General features: G+C 41.8%; 1 pseudogene; it reads left to right on the forward strand.

The window, feature by feature from the left end:
* Positions 1 to 994: 994 nt before the first annotated feature.
* Positions 995 to 1,112, forward strand: LOC126215491 (5S ribosomal RNA; annotated as a pseudogene).
* Positions 1,113 to 12,871: the final 11,759 nt, after the last annotated feature.

Raw genomic sequence — 12,871 nt, forward strand, 5'->3', positions numbered from 1 at the left:
AACGGCTTTAATATATTATACGTCACTCAAAGGTGTAGAAATCAAAATAAATACAAATACTGCACAAAACACAACTTCATCTCTCGCAACAACAAAAAGAGTAAAAGGAAATGATGGAAACGTATTATGACGGTGTCTAGCACCCATTACTTCACGTGCTTCTAAAATCGGCCACTACGCTGAAACATGGACTAGGAAATTTGTGTTCTAGGTACATTGTCGTCAAGATACAACACTCTCCTCTATATGTTGGCTGAAGGGTCGTATGGAGTGTAAAGTGAAATTTGTGACTGGATTAAGATTCCATAGTTGTCAACTTGACCCACGAATCAGTCACAAATCTTCACAACCATCCTCCTTGGTTGTCTTGTAAAAACATTGCTGTGTTTTACTATCGGATGAGTAAAATAAGCAAAATAGAATGATAATTTCTTTATAATAGAGTGTATTCGCAAAGTATCATTAACCGAATTTCTGTGTTTTGTTTCAGGTCGCGGTAACTGCCTGTGCGTAACGGTCGGAGTGTTTTCGCTGTTTCTAAACAACCGCATAAATTCGTCAAATATTAAAATTCACGTTTTTTCCCGCTACCCACCAGTAAAATCTCGTTCACAAAGCCGTCGCAGTTCTCGAACGATAATTCGACGACTTGGGAGGGCTCGGTAAGTACCAAAACATTTATTTCACTCTTTACATATATTTGAGAATTTGTGTAGGGTGAGTAGTCAGTAGAGTTATTGGATAGACTCTACCATTCCAGTTATAGCACTGCTTGAGTCGGTGTTCGGTAGCTAGGGACCACGTTCAGTTGTGACAGACTTAACCACCGATATTCAGTTACCAAATTCCCTTTTTTAAATGAGACTAAACGCCTTTTTGGTGGCAGAATATTACTTCTAGAAGGATTCTGTTGACCTGTATGAATTCTCCATAAACCAGAATTTTGCCAGCTAAGTCTCTAACGCAGAAAATTATTGTAACCTAAAAGACACTTGCCAACGGCCTTCCCACAATGGTACCACCGGTTCCCGTCAGATCACTGAAGCTAAGCGCTGTCGGGCTGGGCAAGCACTTGGATGGGTGACCATCCGGTCTGCCAAGCGCTGTTGGCAAGCGGGATGCACTCAGCTCTGCTGGGGCAAACTGAGGAGCTATTTGATTGAGAAGTAGCAACTCCGGTCTCGTAAACTGACATACGACCGGGAGGGCGGTGTGCTGACCACATGCCCCTCCGTATCCGTATCTAGTGACGCCTGTAGCCTGAGGATGAGGCGGCGGTCGGTCGGTACCGTTGAGTCTTCGTGGACTGTTCGGACGGAGAGATTATTACATAAAAGACACATCATCATCATCATTTAAGACTGATTATGCCTTTCAGTCTTCAGTCTGGAGCATAGCCCCCTTATAAAATTCCTCCATGATCCCCTATTCAGTGCTAACATTGGTGCCTCTTCTGATGTTCAACCTATTACTTCAAAATCATTCTTAACCGAATCCAGGTACCTTCTCCTTGGTCTGCCCCGACTCCTCCTACCTTCTATTGCTGAACCCATGAGTCTCTTGGGTAACCTTGCTTCTCCCATGCGTGTAACATGACCCCACCATCTAAGCCTGTTCGCCCTGACTGCTACATCTATAGAGTTCATTCCCAGTTTTTCTTTGATTTCCTCATTGTGGACACCCTCCTGCCATTGTTCCCATCTACTAGTACCTGCAATCATCCTAGCTACTTTCTTATCCGTAACCTCAACCTTGTTGATAAGGTAACCTGAATCCACCCAGCTTTCGCTCCCATACAACAAAGTTGGTCGAAATATTGAACGGTGCACAGATAACTTAGTCTTGGTACTGACTTCCTTCTTGCAGAAGAGAGTAGATCGTAGCTGAGCGCTCACTGCATTAGCTTTGCTACACCTCGCTTCCAGTTCTTTCACTATGTTGCCCTCCTGTGAGAATATGCATCCTAAGTACTTGAAACCGTCCACCTGTTCTAGTTTTGTTCCTCCTATTTGACACTCAATCCGTTTATATTTCTTTCCCACTGACATTACTTTCGTTTTGGAGATGCTAATCTTCATACCATAGTCCTTACATTTCTGATCTAGCTCTGAAATATTACTTTGCAAACTTTCAATCGAATCTGCCATCACAACTAAGTCATCCGCATATGGAAGACTGCTTATTTTGTGTTCACATATCTTAATCTCACCCAGCCAGTCTATTGTTTTCAACATATGATCCATAAATAATATGAACAACAGTGGAGACAGGTTGCAGCCTTGTCTTACCCCTGAAACTACTCTGAGCCATGAACTCAATTTACCGTCAACTCTAACTGCTGCCTGACTATCCATGTAAAGACCTTTAATTGCTTGCAAAAGTTTGCCTCCTATTCCATAATCTCGTAGAACAGACAATAACTTCCTCCTAGGAACCCGGTCATATGCCTTTTCTAGATCTATAAAGCATAGATACAATTCCCTGTTCCACTCATAACACTTCTCCATTATTTACCGTAAACTAAAGATCTGGTCCTGACAACCTCTAAGAGGCCTAAACCCACACTGATTTTCATCCAATGGGTCCTCAACTAATACTCGCACTTTCCTTTCAACAATACCTGAGAAGATTTTACCCACAACGCTGATTAAAGAGATACCTCTGTAGTTGTTACAAAATTTCAGAAGCATTACTTTTGAGCACGCCCTCGTTACTTGTGCGGGCAGCCATATGACGCGGTGGTGGAAGGAGGAGGAGGGGCGGGTGTTAGGGGATTGTCTAATCCCCACAGCTATTCAAAACCATCCCACAAAGATTATTCAAATTATGAGGGATCAAAAAAGTAAGGCCGCCCAGAAGTACGAAAAGGAAGGTATGTATAATTAAGCATAATAATAGTTTCGTAGGTCTGGGAAGAAATAATGAAATTAAGTTCGAGTGAAACATTATGCTGCTACTACTATAATATACGCAGCCGAGACAGGAACTTCGTTAGTCATAGCCATCTTGAGGATGTGAATTCAATACGGTAAAATGATACAAGAGTCAGCGGAGATCATGTGTATTGTGATATAAGCCGACGTCCATTTAATTTAAGTTTCTCGTAAAATATTTGGTGTCGTAGCATTACTAATTTCAATGTGTCAGACAATACGCGAGCGCTGCGACATATGTACAACAATGCGACACCTTACGTTGGTGCCATCGATTATCCTCCATATAGCTCCGACTTTCCCCCATCTGGTTTTGATCTGTTTCCAGAACACAGGTTGAAAATACCGCTTCAGTTGTAAATTTCTTTATTTTCACACGACCGGTTTCGGACTGTTATAAGCCCATCTTCAGGGTTCGTAGCTGTGCTATGGTCGCCGAGCGCCGAACATAGAGAGGAAGGTCTTAGACTTACTATTCTTGAAGAGAATTTTCAAACACTTTTCTGTTAATGGCAGTTTCATTCCAAATGAATAGCTGCAATTATGTATTACAATTTTTAATAATGGTACGAAGCCGTTATTTAGAAATGCCTAAAGTTGAGCCTCTTTTCCTCAAAGTAGACACTGAAAACCGTTTTCCTCCCTCTACCATTTATTACATTGTAATTGCTTTGTACAAATATTTACCCAATATTTGAGGTTGCATTGCCGTTTAAGATACTCATTTTGCATAATACTGGGTGTTGATATTTGAGATGATCACTTATATCCTACTTTGTAAGGAGCACATTGTGCTCATGTGGAAGCGATCTAGATGACTGTAAAACAATGAACTGGTATCCAATATCACAGGAATTCTTTTTATTCCATGATTACCGGTTTCGACGAAACTAAAGCCGCCATCATCGGATCTAGGGAGGACAGAAAAGACTGTAAAAGTGGGCTTGGATTCCACTTACATAACATGTATACATATAAATTGAGTTCTATACCTTAGGACACATGCAGGTTACATCATCAAGGCAAACAATGGTTATATTAATAGTTGCCTATAACACGCAGGCCTTACAAAATTGTCGTAAGTAGGACATAGGCGTCCAAGAGAGATGACATTATAAATGTTAAGTGTCTCCATCGCATACAAGCGCATGCTAGGCACCACCGCTACTGCGGCTCTTTCCTTACACTACAGGCCGTGTCGCTAGGTGGCGTCAGCAGAAGAGGCGCCAATGAATGTCACAGCTCGCGGCATAACAATCTCTGCGTGTGTGGTAACGTATAGGACCAGACATATGTACGTTTTTGTAATTCCGCAGTTCTCATGAAATTTGTATTTGGTTTCCGGTGTCGTATATGTGGCCAGACATGTGCAGTTGTGCAGGTCTGCAGCTTTCATAAGTTTTGTATATGTTTACGAGATACAGTAATCTCTAGAATTATGTACAAGCCCTAATGACGTAGTGTGCTACTTACGACAATTTTGTAAGGCCTGCGTGTTACAGTCAACTATTAATATCACCATTGTTTGCCTTGATGTTTTAACCTGTAACTGTCCTAAGGTATGTAACACAATTTCTATGTATACATGTTATATAAGTGGAATCCAAGCCCACTTTTCTAGTGTTTCCTGTCCTCCCTATATCTGATGATGGCGGCTTAATTTCACCGAAGCCAGTAATCATGGAATAAATCGAATATCTGCGATCATTGTTTTGCTTATATTCTACTTACAGTATTTTTCGTAAATGAGGGAGCTTTCCTCTAAGACTTCTTTCTTGTCCACGTTGACGCCGATTCGGCCTGCCTCTCTAATTTTATGTGGTTCTAATATTAACTTCATTAAGAAGTGTATTACGTGACGAAAGCGTTATTACCCTTAAACTCGTTCGTCAGTTGCTAAATGTGAGTTCAATCTTCATATAAATCTGTCCGGAATAAAATCTGGTAATTTTTTTAGTTTTCTCTACGTTAATATTTCTTTCGACTCAAAAAGAGAGAGCCTGAGTTGCAATAAGAATGGATGTTTATTTGGTCGGTGACCGGGTTGGTGTTATACCCACTCTCAAACTAGCCAATGTTTGCCAAGTAAAATGTCTGTCCAAAAAACAAGTAGGTACATATGTGCATGGTACGACTAATTTTGATGGGTTATACGTTTTGTTTGTGTTCCTTAGGGAACATTGTTCGCTGTAACTGGGGTAGCAGGAAGAAGAGAATGTGGGTAATTTAAAAATAAAAATAACTACTTTTCGAGAAAAATTTAAGTTTGTCAAATTAATCTTTTGATGTTTGTCATACAAGGATATTACGTGTGGGAAAGTTGTTCGTGGTAATAACTTTCTGAGTGTATATACGAACATAAGACGGTTACTATTTTATGTGCCTATATGACTTAATTCATTATTAAATGATAAATCCTTTTCCTTTTATCATTACGTGTGGGAAAGTTGTTCGTGGTAATAACTTTCTGTGAGTATATACGAACATAAGACGGTTACTATTTTATGTGCCTATATCACTTAATTCATTATTAAATGATAAATCCTTTTCCTTGTATTTGATTGCCTGTACCGATGTAGTTCGATATTCTGCGTCGTCTGGTATAGAATAATCACAATAAGTTAGTCACGTGACCACATATCAGTTGCGCTGTTGGCACTATCGCTACAAACTACATTTAGTCCTGTATTACAAAAAATTTGGATTATTTGAAGTGCACAGGAAACGGAGAACTGACTGTGTATATTGGATACATACGTAAATACTCACACAACTAAATGTAATTAATGAGGTCAGTATCAAAAAAATGAGAAATTACAAAATATAAGTCGCTGTTTTTAAAACTACATGTCGTGTACAGTCGAAATGTAACTGGAACATCAGATAAACATAGGTCACGAGCATCAGCTATTCCAATAGGCAACTGCTAGTTATCGTAAACGCGATCTAACTTTTTTACACGAAAATGAGCAGAGAGTTACATCACAATCATCCCTTTTCTTAACAACTAACGATTGGCTAAGGTACTGACTTGGCAAAAACTTCATGCTACTACACTTGAATTTCCTTTTACGACAAGCTGTCCAGCTTAAAGAATTTTATGTCGGCATGGCATGTCAGTTCACCCACTGAACGAAATACTCGCAATACGTGTAGTTTTGGAAGTCATACAAATGTAGGTATTCCAAACATAAGACTTGGCAGTATAAAGATATTTTTATCTGTCGTTGTATAAACCGAAAGCGATGGTATTCTGTGTACCTTTTCGAACGACCTGAGAGTGTTGTAGCATCTTAACGACACGTTGAGCACAATGCGGTAGTTTGAAAACAATGGGAATACGCTAGTTCCTGAAGCTGGGCGATTGCTCCTGTGTGTCTACTATTGCGTACAGGTAGTCCGTGCTTGGGAATGCACAATGTGTCGGAGTGATTATTGACGACACAATAATGCCCCCAGGCTTGAGTTCCGACTGGGACGTGGCTGCTGTTCTATTCACCGATGCTGTCACAGAAAACTTGTCACGACCGTGCGGCGCGTTCGGCTAGTCAAGCGCACCAGTGTAGCGTCTGAAAGATTCCGAACGCACCGCGTATTCGTGGTCGCCCGAAGGGTGCGACCAAGTCGAAACACGACACGTGGCTGGGGAATGGCTTTGAGGCGTTACGTGCAGGAATCATAGCTTCGATGGCCAGTGAAGCCGGCTGAGATTTTCGTTTCACCTCCCGTCTGTCTTGTCTGATCCTTTACACTCCTGGAACGCAGTGTCCAGCTGTGCGCTACGTCGTAGCGCTGTGCTGGGTACCACAGAGGGTGAGAGCGTTTTGTAGGCGGTGCAGCGTGTTCGTGTTGTGCGGCAGGCTATAGCGATGGCGGCAGAGGAGCGCGAAGACGGACCGAAGGTAAATATTTGCTGCGGGCCGGAGCCGAGGCGACGAAACGTCGTGTACGCTCGAGTGTGATCACGTGATCAGTGCCTCGACCCCTCCGACCATTCTGATCTCCACTGTGAGTACAGAACAGATCCAATTTCTGCGTGCAGCGCGTGTGGACGCTATTGACACACGGCTTACTCGAACCTGTCGATGCCTATTTCATTACGTATATCAAAGCTGAAATAACTTTATAGGTGTGACTGTCATCCACAACAAGTATGTGAATATTCGTTTTATAAATTGAAACGCTATTTTCTCGCTGCTGTCTTACGAGGGTCGTTCAATAAGTAATGCACCACTTTTTTTGCTGAGAGCTGGTTGGTTTTATCCAGGATTACGGTTCTCCATGTTATTCCTCACTCTTCGGCTATAAAGCGCTTATTTTTCAAGATGATCTCCTAGCTTACTGGGAAGGCCTGTACGCCCCACATGGTACCACTCTACTGGTCTACGTCGGAGTCGACGTCTTGCTGTATCAATAACCACCCCATCATCCACATGCTGATTGCCGCGGAGCGCATCCTTCCTTTGGTCAAACAAATTGAAGTTGGAAGGCGCCAGGTCCGGGATGTAGGGTGAAAGAGAACCCGTGGACGCGCGTGTCAACACTACCAGCAGAGAGGTCTTTGAAACTTCCTGGCAGATTAAAACTGTGTGCCGGACCGAGACTCGAACTCGGGACCTTTGCCTTTCGCGGGCAACTGCTGTACCATCTAAGCTACCCAAGCACGACTCACGCCCCGTCTTCGCAGAAGCTCTCCTGCGAAATGCAAAGGTCCCGAGTACGGCACACAGTTTTAATCTGTCAGGAAGTTTCATATCAGCGCACACTCCGGTGCAGGGTGAAAATCGCATTCTAGAGAGGTCTTTGATTGTGATCCATCTGTCATCTCGAACGAGAGTGTCAGCAATGTCCAGCACTGCAGAACTCACAGCTCTGTGCCGCCTGCTGGCATGCGGGAGATGGGACAGGTTTTGCGCGACCTTCTAGCGATTGACTCCACGCCCAACGACTCGCTGTGCTTTTGTTCACTGCCCCCCGTCACCGTAGACATTCTGCAAGCGCCTATTTATATCTGTGATGCTCTGGTTTCCCACCAAAAGAAACTCAAAGACGACAGCTCTCTGTTTGGAACGCATCTACGTTACTTACGCCATTTTGAACTTCACCTGTGGCGTCACCGTCTGTCGGAAAGTCGCCAAACTATAGAGGCTGAAGCGGAGATATTCCACGATTTACCACAACAAATTCCGCCTTTTTTCAACAAAAACTGGCCGAAAAAGGAAATATGAAGCATTGCTTACTGAACGGCCCTCATATTTATTCGCTCTCATGTTTCTCGGGCGTATTTCTAACTAGGGCGGGCATCCGAGCACTCTCTATTTATGTTTCAATCGCTTTTCGCTTTTTCTATAAGGCATGCTCAGTCGATTTAATCTGGAATAATGCAGTTTTCTTTCTGTATGTTGTACTTTCAGATTAGAAAGCAGTTCTCGTCGTTTTTCCATTAATAAATTTCTACCTACAATAAAAGACACCTTGCAACCTTGGAAGAAAATTGTTAGATCTGACAATTACACAAAACACCAAAGCCGAAAAGCAAACCCTTTCGAATTACCATGTATACAGGACGTACAACTCTTGATTCACATTAACATATGTAATAGTAGACTGACACTCCCGACAGATGATTGTCAACATAGTGCCACATAACCCGTTTTACCTCACACTTTCGCGATCCCCTTCAGATAACCTCTAAACCATAAATTTAACCACCCGAATACCTAGAAGTCTCATACGCTCCCTAACATATGTCAAATGTCTGGAACTAGCCTTATTCCCCCCCCCCCCCCCCTCCCAGCGCAATCACCACCACCACGAAAATCTCATGTTGTTGTTGTTAAGGTCTTCAATCCTGAGACTGGTTTGATGCAGCTCTCCATGCTACTCTATCCTGTGCAAGCTTCTTCATCTCCCAGTACTTACTGCAACCTACATCCTTCTGAATCTGCTTAGTGTATTCATCTTTTAGTCTCCCTCTACGATTTTTACCCTCCACGCTGATCTCATAACGTAATGATAACGTCTCAAGAGTTAAAAAATGCGCGCGCGTACACACACACACACACACACACACACACACACACAGAGAGAGAGAGAGAGAGAGAGAGAGAGAGAGAGAGAGAGAGAGAGGGGGGGGGGTGGAGGCCGGGAGGGAGGAACAATTGTCGCTGAAGCCTCTACAGTATGACTGAATGAGAGGAAACGGAGATTTCGGCTTGAAAAATGACTACCGTTAAGTAGCGATTTATTAATGTCAAAATTACAACGTGACGTTTTTTGTCATCTATAAGTATCGCATGTAAAAACAAACCTATATAACTATACATGATATCCACTGAAGATGCCTTAACGTAAAAGAGAACCACGTCTCGAAGATAAATAAATATAGAGTATAGCAAGAGAAAGGCGTTTCAATTTACTGAAGGAATAGTGAAAACACAGTTTTCAAGGAAGCAAAGTTTTGTAGTTATTAGTGTACTTAATCCTAATGTCATAGCAGAGCAGCAATATACCCACAATTTTCTATGATTTTTAATCAATAATTCTTTAAGAAAAAATGCATTTCTAGCTCCTTTGATACTGTATGTTTCACGTTCTAAAATTTCATTAATAACTATATGGAGTTCAAATTATAATGGCTGTGACTGCATTGGTTTGCGTATACTGTGACTGCTATCACAAGCTCTTCCACTGTTCTTCTTGTGAAACACCCTTGTGGATCCGAAAATAGTGTATTAGTGTCTCCACAAATTAATCTGGGCATCATTAAACAGTTTGTGAAAGTCTTACACACACACACACACACGCACACGCAGAGAGAGAGAGAGAGAGAGAGAGAGAGAGAGAGAGAGAGAGTTAAGATGCCTCTCGGAGATGTATCATATATCGGAAGAGATACTGAAAGGCTTGGATAAAAATCTAAAACAGATATTACTAAGTTCTTAGGTAAAAATGTCCCACAATATTACCGTGTTTGATGATCGTCAAGATTCACTTTCTCACCCGGACGTACAGCAGGCAATTCCTAAGAGAGGATGCCGTATTAATTGGTCAGCGTACAAAATTGAAATATAGCCGAATTGACACACAATTTCTGCTTAATAAAGAAGTGTTTTACATTTATACTACAATGGAACATCTTTTCGTATTGAAAAACATGTTAAGGGGTGTTTTAAAATACTTTTGCAAATTTCGGGGACAGTTGCCTTACACAAAAACAAGAAAAATTGTCTGGAAAACTCTCCTAGGCATAGCTTAAGAGCCGTGAGCACTATTTCATTTTCGCTACGGTGAAACACATCTCTTATGCTGAACAAGTCCTCATAGCTCTTAAGGTACCCACTTTGGAGTCCATGTTTAGTGGGTGTCTTTTTTCTTGTTTCGGGTCATACTTTCACCTCCCAAAACATGGAAAGCAAAGAGATTCCAGCAGAAGAGATTTTTTTCACAGTATCCAAGATGAACAAGTTCTCACAGCTCTTAAGGTATGCATTTTATAGCCCGTGTTTACCACAAATCGTTTTCTTCTTTCGGTGTAAAGAACCTTTCTGGAAAGTTTGTAAAAGTATTTTTGAAACACTGTATTTTCTAGTTTTCGAATTTACAAAAGACTCACGTTGTGACTAAACCAGACTCTACAGAAAAAGACTGAGGTAAACGATGAATGACGGCTAAAGAACCCACGAAATGTAGCTGTTACCAAAAAATAAGTTACCAGAAAATGTTTCTGCGTTGGACTGTGCTCCTGCAGATAGTCTCAATCTCTTGGTGACCACAAAGATATGCTTGGTTTCTGTCCGAACTTAGTGTCATGAACCTAGAGTAAAAATACAGAGAGGGAAGAATTCTTGACCAAGTACAGTATTACAGTTTATTATCTACATCCCAGCTCCTTAAGAAATTAAAAGTCGACAGAACCAGTGCTCTGCTGGTGTAATACTTCTTTGTCAACTGAAATTCGCCATCTTGGAATGTGACGTTACTGTGTCCTATTATATGAATGCGTGGTGCCTGTTCTTTCACATATGTCCGAAAGAACAGACACCAAACAGCATCCGCAGGAACATGATATGTAAATTCAAGAGGGATAACTGGTGTCAGCTGCAGCGGAACATTAAGCGGAATCAGTGGCGACGAACGAAAATATGTACCAGACAGGGGTTCGAACCCAGGACTAGTCAGGCGACGTAACCACTACGCCATCCGGGCGTTATCGCAACTGCATGGACTATCTCGGCACGACCCACACTCGCACCGAGCGCCACCAGTCCGCAGTCGATGTCCATTATATTCCCGTTCGCTACTCTGAAATTCCCGCAGGAGGTCGGACGTACTCATGCACAAGGACTGAAGAAGCTGAATCCATTGGCCAGCTAGGCGAATCAGTTACGTCAATGCGTGCTGTCTGTTCTTTTGTACATGTCCAAAAGAATCAGACACCACAGAATCCGCGGCTTAGAAACACTACAAGTAAATAGAAGCTGGACCACTTTAATTTATATATGGAATTACTGTTTATATTACCCAAAAGTTTGCAAAACGATTGGGTCTTTTTTGAAGGTTCTAAGCGCATTTTCTGAAAATTAATTCCAGCATTTAATTTGAAAAGCGACTCATGAGGGCAAGGTCTCAGATCTTCTAATGACCCACGGAACACATCGTATCGATGTTGCTACCGATAAGGAGGGAACCAGTGGCAATGAGAGTAATTCTGCATCACTGAATACCGGTGTCAAAAAGAAAAGCCAAGAAAGTCAAGAAAATACCTCTGCTTGTCGGCTACAACAGTGAACAAGTCGCTGATTATATGAGCAGTTAACATATAACTGGAATACTCTCTTCCAAATTCTATAAGTGGCAGGGGTAAAATGCAGGGAGCGAAAGGCTATTTACAATTTGTAAAGAAAACAGATGGCAGTTATAAGAGTCGAGGGGCATGAAAGGGAAGCAGTGCTTGGGAAGGGAGTGAGACACGGTTGTAGCCTCTTCCCGAAGTTATTCAATCTGTATATTGAGCAAGCAGTAAAGGAAACAAAAGAAAAATTGGGTGTAGGTATTAAAATCCATGGAGAAGAAATAAAAATTTTGAGGTTTGCCGATGACATTACAAAGGAAACAAAAGAAAAATTGGGAGTAGGTATTAAAATCCATGGAGAAGAAATAAAAATTTTGAGGTTTGCCGATGACATTGTAATTCTGTCAGAGACAGCAAAGGACTTGGAAGAGCAGTTGACCGGAATGGACAGTGTCTTGAAAGGCGGGTATAAGATGAACATCAACAAAAGCAAAACGAGGATAATGGAATGTGGTCAAATTAAGTCGGGTGATGCTGAGGGAATTAGATTAGGAAATGAGACACTTAAAGTAGTAAAGGAGTTTTGCTATTTGGGGAGCAAAATAACTGATGATGATCGAAGTAGAGAGGATATAAAATGTAGACTGACAATGGCAAGGAAAGCGTTTCTGAAGAAGAGAAATTTGTTAACATCGAGTATAGATTTAAGTATCAGGAAGTAGTTTCTGAAAGCATTTGTATGGAGCGTAGCCATGTATGGAAATGAAACGTGGACGATAAATAGTTTACGCAAGAAGAGAATAGAAGCTTTCGAAATGTGGTGCTACAGAAGAATGCTGAAGATTGGATGGGTAGATCACATAACAAATGAGGAGGTATTGAATAGGATTGGGTTGAAAAGGAGTTTGTGGCACAACTCGACTAGAAGAAGGGATCGGTTGGTAGGACTTGTTCTGAGGCATGAAGGGATCACCAATTTAGTATTGGAGGGCAGCGGTGAGGGTAAAAATCGTAGAGGGAGACCAAGAGATGAATACACTAATCAGATTCAGAAGGATGTAGGTTGCAGTAGGTACCGGGAGATGAAGCTTGCACAGGATGGAGTAGCATGGAGAGATGCATCAAACCAGTCTTAGGACTGAAG

This window comes from Schistocerca nitens, chromosome 12 (genome assembly GCF_023898315.1).
Source record: "Schistocerca nitens isolate TAMUIC-IGC-003100 chromosome 12, iqSchNite1.1, whole genome shotgun sequence".
Taxonomy (NCBI): Eukaryota; Metazoa; Arthropoda; class Insecta; order Orthoptera; family Acrididae; genus Schistocerca; species Schistocerca nitens.